Genomic DNA, 12,219 nt, shown 5'->3' on the forward strand with positions numbered 1-12,219 from the left:
TGCTACAACATTGTCAAAACGTTGCAATAATGTTGTGGCAGTAACTGTGCTAGACAAAAATGCTGTGATATAAACTGCAACAACGTTATCGCAGCCATTTTACAGCTTACATGCTACTTGGGAAGCTTAGGCATTTGTAAACATAACGCCATCGAAATATTAGTCGATTTGTGTCTGCATCATAAAATTATTCTTGATTGAAAATGTCAGCTTACGAGCCAAATTCTCGTCATTTGCGGGAGGTTTTAATTTTTTGCTTCAATATGAAGAAATCTGCGACTAAGGTTTATCAAATGCTCTCAAATAGATATGGCAAGGCCGTTATTAGTGAAAAAACGTGCCGAGAGTGGTTTCAACGCTTCAAGAACGGTGATTTTGACGTCGAAGACCGGCATGGCGATGGAAGAGAGAACCCAGACGGCACCAAGTCGTCTAAAAGCATCACTAAAACTGGTCATATTTTAGTCTAAGACATCTTTTAGTCAGAGCGTATAGTTAACTAAAAGACGACTAAAGGTCGGCTCGTGACCCGCTTTAAGTCGACTTTTAAGTCTTGTCCAAAAAATGACTTTAAAGTGACTAATTTTAGACATTTTTTAGTCATCTTAAGAAAATGAAAGATGTCTAAAATTAGTCACCATAAGTCATCTTTTAGTAAGTGTTTTTAGACAGGTTTCTATTTGTAGATTAGGTTAGATTAGGTTAGATTTTAATAAACATCCCAGGTAGCACAGAGAGTTCAAAAAGAACTCAATTGTATGTCATCAATTATGAATTTTTTTTTTTAGATGGAAAAGAATTATTTTTATAAAAATAATTCTTTTTGCATCTCACAAAAAATTCATAATTGGTGACATACAATTGAGTTTTTTTCGAACTCTTTGTGCTATCCGGAATGGCACACATTAAATACAATAATTAATATTTATTTTTACATCAATTATATAATATTTATAATACAATACGGTATATGTAATAAATTTTTATATAAATACAAACGCAGTTTAAATAGATGTAAAGCAATAATTTAATGTCTATCTATTGCGTCTCTTGGTCGTTAACTTAATAAAATCTTCACACGTGATATGGCAGAATTGTATAGCTGTGAAATCTTGGGGAAAGACCAAACTTTGCACCAAACTTTGTCTCAAAATCAAGCAGATGTTCTTTAAAATCCATGTATATCTTCGATTTATCCAACCAGGCAAAATTCTGATTCTCATTAAACAATGTGCTTATTCTTGCAATTGGATATTCACAAATCAAACGAGCAGATCTTTCCTATAAAAAAAAGATGCTTCAAACATTATCGTACGTTTGTTATTGCTTATACTAAATCTACAAATATTTCTATGATGTACATACTTTACTTTAGGATGCAATTCTGATAATACTAAGCATCCTTCCATTAACTGATTGAAATGCTTTAGATTTTGACCCGAAAAGATCTATTTGAAATCCACTGCAATCTGCTGGGTCAACTCATCCTGAATCTGACAAACCTTTTGTTCAAACAAAAATAAAATACTTAATCAAAGGATTAATTCTATTAATTATTAGCTCTTACAATATAATGTGAAAAAAGCACTTTATCCATACAAACGACTATGGCGCAGTGAGTTGTGTGTCTGCTCTCTGTGCAAGAGACTTGGATTCAAAACCACGTAATCAGAGAACGGACACACAACTCACTGTGCCACAATCACTATTTTTATTTTGGAAAAAATTAGTGTAACTAAATTACTTTTGAAATTTTTATGGAAATCAATCAGATAGATAAACACATACAATTCTAACAAAAAAATATGTATCATTCTTAGAAAAAGATGAAATATAAAAAATGCACATAAAACATTACATATATAAATTAATATTGCAATATATTAACTAAATCAGATTAAATCAGAATCGACACACAATTACTTATTGATATTCCTCGGATGGCTGCTTGTTGTTGTCATGTTGCACGTTGCTTGTCATGAGAATACATACTTCAATATCTTTCATATGCTAATCTGAGCTACCAGAACCAACATCCATTCCTGAAGATGTTTACAGATTGTATGGGCTATTTGCTACTCCTCGTCCGAAACCACTTCTGCAAGATTGATTAATGGTTTATATAGAAATAAACTTTGAAAGAATTAAAATAAGATAATTATAGAAAATTATAAAATAATTTGTAAAAAATATTACAAAAAAAGTTATTCAAGTTGCATTCGTACGCATAACATTTTCTTGCATATTAGACACTTTATTACCTTCAAGTTCCTCTTCTGGTTCCACTGTGTCTTCATCTCCTGACCTGACTTCTTCTGTCTCGTCTATCTTTGCATCTCCATCTTCTGATCTGTTATTAATGTTTCAAATAGACATGCACGCAGATTACTCTCTGATAACAGTGACTTTCCTCTCCTAAAATGCAATTAGATTAAATTTATTTCGCTGTTACTTTGATTACTTGATGCCATATTAATCTTATTAATATGCTTATATTTTCTATAATTGTACTGATCTCATTATACGATTGCAAATTAGACATTAATTTATATGTAATGCTAAACTTAAGTTAATTATAAAGAGATGCTCCGGAGTAATTTATGCTATTACCAATTGCAAAAAAGCACGTTTAAAAATTTGTTCGGCTTTAAATATGTCCGTAAACACTCGTGCGCACGAAAGATTTCAATTAACCACGCACTAGGACGACTTAACTCCGCTAGACTACACCATAAATGACCATAGATAGAACTAATATTTTCGCTACACTTGCTTTAATCAGATCGTCAGGCACAAAGGTCGATACAAGTGCTCGGTCGATACAAGTGAATTCTACTTATCTTTGTAAGCACATGTACAATGGAATATTCTTGTAATTTTTTCGAATGATTTTATTGTCAAATATAAATTTAAAATAATAATATAAAATAATAATTATTTTAGATTTATCAAAAATATGTTTTCATCATTTTTTTAACTTTGCCGAAAACGTAACAAAAAATAGATGACAAAAATGTATCAGTTTTATGTTGTCTTTTTCGACTTGCCGAAAAGATGTCTTACTGATATCTTTTGGCTTTGACAAAAAGATAACTTAAAAATGTCAACTTTTTGTCACCCTTTAGTCTTAGGTGCTGTCTGGGAAGGTTTTGGAAGATACAGAATTGGAGGCATTACTTGATCAAGACTCGTGTCAAACGCAAGAAGAATTGGCAGGATCATTGGGAGTGACTCAACAAGCTTCTTCAAAACGCTTGAAAGTCATGGGAACGATTCAGAAGCAAGGGAATTGGGTGCCGTACGAGTTGAAGCCGAGAGATGTTGAACGGCGTTAGTTTGCTTGTGAACAGCTACTTGCAAGGTAAAGACGGAAGGGATTTCTGCATTGTATTGTGACAGAGGACGAAAAATGGGTTCATTACGATAACCCCAAGTGCAGAAAATCATAAAGACTTTTCGGCCATGCATCCACGTCGACGGCCAAACCGAATATTCACGGCTTCAAGGTCATGCTCTGTATTTAGTGGGACCAGCTTGGCATAGTGTACTAAAAAATGACAAAATCCAAAAATACTTTTGATAAATTCAACTTAAGTGATATTTTTTTATAACGAAAAAAATTACAAATAAAAAAAATTACAAAATCCAAGATAAAACTTTTGATCAAATTCAACTTAAGTAATATACATTACTGAAATGATATAACTTTGATTATTAAAGTGACAATTATTTTAAGTAAAAATTATTGTATTCACACACAAATTAATTTCTTTACAAAAATAACGATGTGTAAATATTTTGCTTATTAAGAATAAACACTACAAAATGAGAGTATTAAGTTTTTTCTCTACAAAAATAATGAAGGAATATGCGCCAATCTACAAAAATAGATGTTTATTTTTTGGCTATCATTCATAGTTTGAGTTTTCATTAAGCTTGTATTAGACTAAAGATTGATATTGGGATTGAATTGAAATGTAATCAATTAGGAACAAAACCAATATTCTTTAACTTTGCTTTGAATGGTCAAATTCTAATAATTCCAATAGACTCCAATAAAATATTTTACGATAGAAACTTTGCGCCGCTAAACGGAATAATTTGTTTTAATACAAAATTGCTTTCTTACAAATTAATTTATATATTAAAATAATACGTATAACTGATGGAATAATGAATACGGCTAGTTGTACTGATTAGATAGTGCATGTATTTAGACAATATCTGTTACAATGTTGTGTGAAGAAATGTAAGCACCCAACCTTATGTACGTGACGACAGACCAACTTACGAAGATTCTGGAAAAACCATTTCTTAGCACTAGTGCATTAGAGACGCCACAGGTTGATCAACTGAACGTAAAGGCAAGTTTATAATTAAGGCCCATTTCATGATTAGTTCTTCAATAAAATGAGCGTCTTAAACACGCGTATTTTAACACCTCCTCTTGTTTATGACATCATTCTTAAGATTTTTAAATATCCTGAGATTTTTGTCTATTGTAGACCTTTCGTCATTAGATCAGCTACCTGCTCATCCGATGGTACGTATGTGACAGTTACATTTCCAGCTTCTTGCTCCTGCCTGATCCGGTGAAAACGTATTCCGATATTTTTGCTCCTCCTGTGAAACTCTGGATTCTTTGACAAAACTATTGCTGCTTGATTATCCACCTTTAGCTCTGTTCCTTCTGCTTGCTCTAGACCAAGAGATTTCAGAAGTGACCGCAGCCATAGAAGTTCCTTCAAAGCTTCTGATATGGACATGTATTTAGCCTCTGATGATGAGAGCGCTGTAACCTTCTGCAAGCTTGATGACCATGCTATTGGTCCACAATATAGCATAAAAATGTATCCAGAAGTCGATTTTCTTCCTATCGGATCCCCAGCATAATCGGAGTTGCTGTATCCAACTACCTTATCTTGCGTTTCTTGATTATAACACAGTGAGAGGCCAATTGTTCTCTTTAGGTACTTCATAACTTGCTTGGCTGCTCTCCAATGTATTTCTGATGGGTTATTTGAAAAATGAGCAAGATTACTCACAATAAAAGATATGTCTAGTCTTGATATCTGTGCAATATAATTCAGACATCCCACTGCTTCTTGATAGGGAAATCTCTTTTCAGTGATTACTTCTTCGTTTTTCAGCTCTGATAATTTAACGGAAGTATTAACTGGCGACGCTGTCGTTTTACAATTCTCCATGCCAAAACGGGACAACATTCGGGATACATATTCTTGTTGATTAATGCTGATAGTCTTCATCTTTCTATTACGTTTTATTTCCATACCAACATAGCTTGATGGCTCGTGGCAAATAATTTCAAATTTCCTTTTTAACGAGGAAATGAAGTATTCAAATAATTTCTTGTTTCTACAAACCATAAGTCCACGTATAAGCATAGAATCATCCAGTCATCTGTGTTGTAATTTTTCATAAAAATACATGGATCTGAATTTGATCGCGTTAAGCCGCGTTCCATTACAAAGTCGTTAAAAGTCTTATTCAGATTCTGGATGCCTGTTTCAGGCCATAGAGACCTCGTTTTAAGTGACACACGCGGTCGGTTCCATCTTTATATCCTTCTGATTGATGCATATAGATGTTTTCTTCAAGTGGACCGTTGAGGAACGCCGTTTTGATAAATCAAATTGTACTCCATATCGTATTTAGCCGCTATTGCTAGAACAGCTCTTACAGATTCGTAGCGCACTACAGGAGAGAACGTCTCGAAATAGTCAACTCCCCTTGTTTGATGGAAACCGCGAGCAACTAGTCTTGCTTTATGACGCTCAACAGTTCCATCTGGTTTCAGTTTAGATTTGAAAACCCACTTACATGCGACCACAGATCGATCATTCGGCAGTTCTTCCAACTCCCATGCTTGATTTTTCTTTAATGACAGCATCTTCTCATCCATGGCTTTCTTCCAAAGATGCCCATTTTCTCTACTTATTGCGTTTTCATATGACACTGGATCCATTGATACTCGCATCACAGCTATGCACAGCTGATTTATCTGACCTGCTTCTTAGTTGCCTGTCCGATGCAGGTACTGGCTTCTGAAAATTTTTTGAACTTACTGGTCGTCCTCTCTTCTTTTCATTTGTGTCATTTATCGTTTGCTCATAGTTATTGTTTAAATCCACCTCACCTTTATCTTTTTCTGAAATTGACGATTCGCACGGTTTTTCATAAACCTCCTTTTGCTCGTCGGCCGGTATGGGAAACAAAACCAGGTCCTTGTCCGTTGCATCCTAAATCACAACATCAGAAGCTCTTTCTACAAACTTTTTGATAGGATCAAAAACTCGATATACTTTATCAGTTAACCGATCATATCCGACAAAGACTGCTTTTTTTTACTTTTGATCCATTTTCCGTCTCATTGTACTAGGAATATGTACAAAAGCCTTTGCACCAAAGACTTTAAGGTGAGAAACATCAGGTTTTCTGCCATACCATTCGCCATACGGCGTCGTGTTTAAGATCCCTCGATTTGGAACTCGATTTCTAAGCTGCCGTTCCGATAGCTTCCGTCCAAAGTAGATGACAATCCGTTCTTGATAAATCAGTGTTAAACAACATCGACCGAGCGGTATCGCATAGGATCCTGTTTTCTCGTTCCGCCATTCCATTGCACTGTTTGACATTAAGCGGTGATAACTCGTGAATAATGCCCATGGACTTAAGGACTTCTTTTACGTTTTTATTTACGTATTCTGTTCCATTGTCCGTCCTAAGAGAAATTGTCTTTCTTTCTGTTTCTCTTTCCGCATCGATGAAGAACTGCTTTAGTATACTTGAGACCTCATCCTTTGTTTTCATAAAGAAAACCCTGCGAAAACCGGATGCTTCGTCTTTCATCGTCAGAAAGTATCTGCATTTGTTCCACGACGTTATCCCAACATGACAGACATCCGAGTGAAAACGTTGACCAGGTAAACAATCTCGCTTTTCTCGATTAGGATGTCGACTTATCGTCTGCTTGCCATAGTGACATGAGTCGCAACCGTTTTGTTTTGAAAAGATTACTTCAAGACCCTCCGTGAGATTGTTTTTGTACATTGCTCGAATCATTGCGTTACTCACGTGTCCCAATCGTTGATGCCACAATTCAATTGGTTGCGCTGCTTTTACAGAAACCGATGGTGGTTTGACTCGAATATAAGGAACATATTGATTTCCAATTCTTTCTCCACTTAAGATGGTTTGTCGTCCTTTGCTTAATCGCATGATTCCATTTCCGTGGTAGAAGCCGTATCCTTTGCTTATTTCCATGAACGTTGTTGAAAACAAGGATTCACCATTCATGTCTTTTGCATAATATACATGCTCCTACGTACGGCTTTCCCATTTCTTGCCATCATTTGATTTCTCGACATCAATGCTGCCTACATGGGTTGCCTGTAAAGCGTTACCATTAGCGATATTTAATACTAAAGGCGTAGTGAGCTTACGTAACGACGAAAACCACTCCATGTTTCCTGTCAGATAAACACTTGCTCCGGAATCTGCAATAATCTTATTTTCTTTATTTATTTTAAAAGCTGATGATGCTGACAGACTAGACTCTTCTTTTTGATCCTTTAATTTTTCCTTTGTCTTCTTTTCTTCGGATGACGCTGGCTTCTCTAACTTCGACCAACAGTCCTTCTGCATGTGTCCCTTTTTACCACATTTATGACATTTACCCTGAAATTTCTTATTTACCATGTTCTTCGATTGATTACTTCCTGGTTTTGATTGAGCCTTAAGAACTTCATGTGACTTCATCAAAACGTTCCGTGATACTTCGTTCCACATAGTGAGTTTTTCTAAGATTTCAGTGATATGTCCTCCAATAAAAGCGACCAGCTTGTTACGAAATTGTCAAAATTTTTTGGTAGACATCCGAGAATTTTTGCCATCATAAGTTTTTTATTGAAATTTCTTCCGAAATCATCAGATTCCAGCGCTTCAATTCGACGAGCAATAACTTTAAGCCCTGCTACGAACGTACCGACAGTACTTTCCGGTTTCCATGAATAACTAAAGAATTCACGTAGTAGCTCTAGTAAAACGTTTAATGTTTTTGGCTCAAAGACAGTTTTAATTTTCTTTATGATGTCCGCTGACGATTCGCAATCACATACTTGATCGAATGTCGTATCATCCAGCGTTGACCGAATGATCGAGCGAGCTTTGCTATCTTTCGCTTTCCATTCTTCTATTTCCTTTTTATTTGTTACGGTGCCATCTGAATTACTTATCTCTTGTGGTTTGTTAGCAATTCCGCTAGCGATTTCCCATATTCGGTAACTTTCCAGAGCGTCCCGAATCTCAATCTTCCAGTTGTATGTTACCTTCGAAAGCTTTGTCACTCGAATATCACGACTAAAACTTTCATCAGCCATGGTTTCGTCTTATTTCGATTATTCCAGAGAACCAGTATTAAGTACGCTTTCCGTTTTGTAAGGTTTACTGCGCGTATTTTCTCTCTCTTAACCTCTCTTAACCACAACACAAAATCTAGTACCAATAAAACAGCAATTAAGTCTCATAATTTGATGGAATAACGAATACGGCTAGTGATACTGATTAGATAGTGCATGTATTTAGACAATATATGTTACAATGTTGTGTGAAGAAATGTAAGCACCCGATCTTATGTACGTGACGACAGACCAACTTACGAAGATTCTGGAAAAACCATCTCTTAGCGCTAGTGCATTAGAGACGCCACAGGTTGATCAACTGAACGTAAGGGCGAGTATATAATTAAGGCCCATTTCATGATTGGTTGGTATTCTTAAATAAAATAAGCGTCTTAAATACGCGTATTTTAATAATAACATTATACACCCACGCACAAGAGAAAGAAAGAGAGACATTTGGAGGTAAGCACGCATAAAAGATTAGGATATTAAAAATTGCTTTCTTATAAACTAAGTTATATATTAAACACACACACGCACGCACGCACGCACGCACGCACGCACGCACGCACGCACGCACGCACGCACGCACGCACGCACGCACGCACGCACGCACGCACGCACGCACGCACGCACGCACGCACGCACGCACGCACGCACGCACGCACGCACGCACGCACGCACGCACGCACGCACGCACGCACGCACGCACGCACGCACGCACGCACGCACGCACGCACGCACGCACGCACGCACGCACACACACACACACACACATTCAGATGCACCACAAAAAAAAGAGAGCTGGCAAGTTATTCGGTTTAGCGGCGCCGCCAAGTTTTTATAGTAAAATATTTATTGGAATTTAACCATTCAAAGCAAAGTTAAAAAATATTGGTTTTGTTTCTAATTGATTACATTTCAATTCAATCTCAATACCAATCTCTAGTCTGATACAAGCTTAATAAAAATTCAAACTATGAATGCTAGCCAAAAAATAAACATCTATTTTTATAGATTAGCGCATATTTCTTCATATCATTATTTTTGTAGAGAAAAACTTGATACTCTCTTTTGTAGTATTTATTCTTAATTGGCGCAAAATATTTACATATTGTTATTTTTGTAAAGAAATTAATTTGTGTGTGAATACAATAATTTTTGCTTAAAATAATTGTCACTTTAATAATCAAAGTTATACCATTTCAGTAATATATATTACTTAGGTTGAATTTGATCAAAAGTTTTACCTTGAATTCGTGATTTTTTTCGTTATAAAAAAATTTCACTTAAGTTGAATTTATCAAAAGTATTCTTTAATTTTGTAATTTTTTCCTGACGGAAAAACCACTTGGCTTTTTTACCTTCTTTAAAAAGATAATTTTGTTTGGATGTTATGCATTTTGTTGTACATCATGTATTTTATAGATTATATATCACTTAGGTTGAATTTGATATAATCAAAATTATTATCTTGGATTTTGTAATTTTTTTTATATATTACTGGTAAAGTAAAGAATAAAAATTAGTATTATTAAAAACATTTATTTAAAGTTTTATTCAGGCTAATTAATAGTTGTGAATATTGATTGACAGCAATATTTAATTGATTCTCAATTCTATATATCACACAACATCTCCTCTATCTCATCGACATCAGTGTAAAATCTGAGTTATGTTGCTCTCTGATTAATTAATTTTACATTGATGTCGATGATTAAATAGATGAAGTGTGACGTAGAGTTGTGCATTGGTTAAATATTTATGAACGTTGTAAAGATAAGAACCATCTTTTGTCATCAAAATACTGGCATTACATATGTTAACAGTAAACCAAAGAATAAAAATTAGTATTATTAAAAACGTTTATTTATAGTTTTATTCAAGCTAATTAATTGTTGTGAATATTGATTGACATTTACAGTAATATTTAACTGATTCACAATTCTATATATCACACAACATCTCATCGATCTCATCGACACCAGTGTAAAATTTGAGTTATGTTGCTCTCTGATTAATTAATTTTACATTGATGTCGATGATTGAAGAGATGAAGTGACGTAGAATTGTGCATGTGGTCACAATTCCACAACCAAGGTGTGGGCAATTATTATCAATATACATTACTAATGAAGCAAAGAATAAAAATTAGTATAATTATTATAAATTATTATAAAAGACATTTATTTATAGTTTTATTAAAGCTAATTAAATAAAAGTTGTAAATATTTTGACAATTACAGCATGTCGTGGATCGGGCGCCGATCGCGACGGAATCCTACCCGCAGGTTATCAGCTGCGCGGTCTTTCCCGGTGTCGCATATCACAATCGGCGCCGTGAGAGGCACCAGGGGCCGGAGCACCCAACTTGCGTGGATCGGAGCACAAAGCCGGCGCGTGCACGATCGGCGCGACCGAGCCTGCTGAGATGCGCAACCAACCGCGGCTCATCCTTGTGACGTGAGGCTGGATCGGCCAGTCCGAACCACATTAAAAATCACACCGTCGTGACCGGGAGGATCGAGCATCGGGGAAGTCGGATTTCACGAACCAGAATCTCAACCGCCGTAAAACACGTTCAATAATATTTAAGCATCAAAGTATAACCTCTCGACCAAGTGATCCCCGGAGCTTGAACAATCGCTCCTGACAAGTGATGTCTCTACGGTTCTCTCATCAGGAAACTGTCGAGTGTACGCGTGACGTGATAATACGAAAGAACGATCTCGTCGCGACCGGCTATTCGCGGCAAGCGCGGAACTATCGCGAGAGACTTTTAGCGAAGTGTGACGCGATAACCCGTCACGCACGGGATCCCGTCGCGCGCCAAATCATCCCAGCAAACACAAAGTTACATGTAACATGCTTGTTAGTTGTAATTTCCCACTCAACAATGTAATTGTAATATAATGCGTGTGTTATATTACAATTACATTGGTGAGTGGGAAATTACAACTAACAGGAACGTTACATGTAACTTGGTGTTTGGTGGGATACGTGTCTCGCGGATCGCAAATCAGCGTCACTATTTCGCTCGCTCCGTGATGCTGCCAGAAAGATGGGAGAAAGTAGTAGCCAGCGATGGACAATACTTTGAATCGTAAATGTATAACCAGTTTTTCACAATAAAGCCTCGAATTTCGAAAAAAGATGGCAGAAGCAAAGTTGTACACCTAATATAAATTATTTATGAAAATGTAATGACACTGCATAACGGATCGAAAAGAAATAAGAATGATAATACGGCCATCACAAAAATAAATGTAAAAAAGTGGTTCTGTTCAAAAAAGTTACAATATTTTGTTACAAAATTATATATTTATATAAAATAAATTGTTAGGTTAGAAAAAACTGTAGCATAATCGAGAAGAGAAATAAAGATAAATATACTTATTTAATAAAAGTAGGATTTTTAGGTTTATAATCTTTTTCTTCTGCCGCGATAATAATTTATACATGTCAAGAATTATTGGTTAACAGTAGAATAATAAATAATTGATATATCAAGAAATTTTTTCAATATAGAAACGATCAAAAGTGACTATATTACCAGCAGCTTAGGTGGCTATATTAATAAAATCTTATGTCATTGTTTAATTTTGTATAACTCGAAATGTACTACAATTAAATAAAAAGTTAAATAATAAGAAATACTCAAGTGTACATACATTTGTGTGATAATACGTTTAAGTTTAAAAGGAATAAGGAAGTATGGGTAATAAAATGTTAAAATGTACCTTAAAAAAGTTTCGAAATGCTCGAAATTAAAAATGTCTTATAACAAACGTTGGTTATT

The 12,219-nt window shown here is 35.3% G+C and overlaps 1 long non-coding RNA gene across 2 annotated transcripts; it reads right to left on the reverse strand.

The window, feature by feature from the left end:
* Nucleotides 1-1,288: 1,288 nt before the first annotated feature.
* Nucleotides 1,289-11,740, reverse strand: LOC118645257. 2 transcript variants are annotated; one of them, XR_004963025.1, is made up of 4 exons: nt 10,665-11,740; nt 2,262-2,415; nt 1,924-2,098; nt 1,289-1,502 (listed from the first exon to the last, which is right to left on the reverse strand). It is a non-coding gene; the product is annotated as an uncharacterized LOC118645257 (long non-coding RNA). The 2 variants fall into 2 exon arrangements; XR_004963024.1 differs by having other exon boundaries at nt 1,289-2,098.
* Between the last annotated feature and the right edge of the window lie 479 nt (nt 11,741-12,219).

This window comes from Monomorium pharaonis, chromosome 4, assembly GCF_013373865.1.
Source record: "Monomorium pharaonis isolate MP-MQ-018 chromosome 4, ASM1337386v2, whole genome shotgun sequence".
In the NCBI taxonomy this organism is placed as follows: domain Eukaryota; kingdom Metazoa; phylum Arthropoda; class Insecta; order Hymenoptera; family Formicidae; genus Monomorium; species Monomorium pharaonis.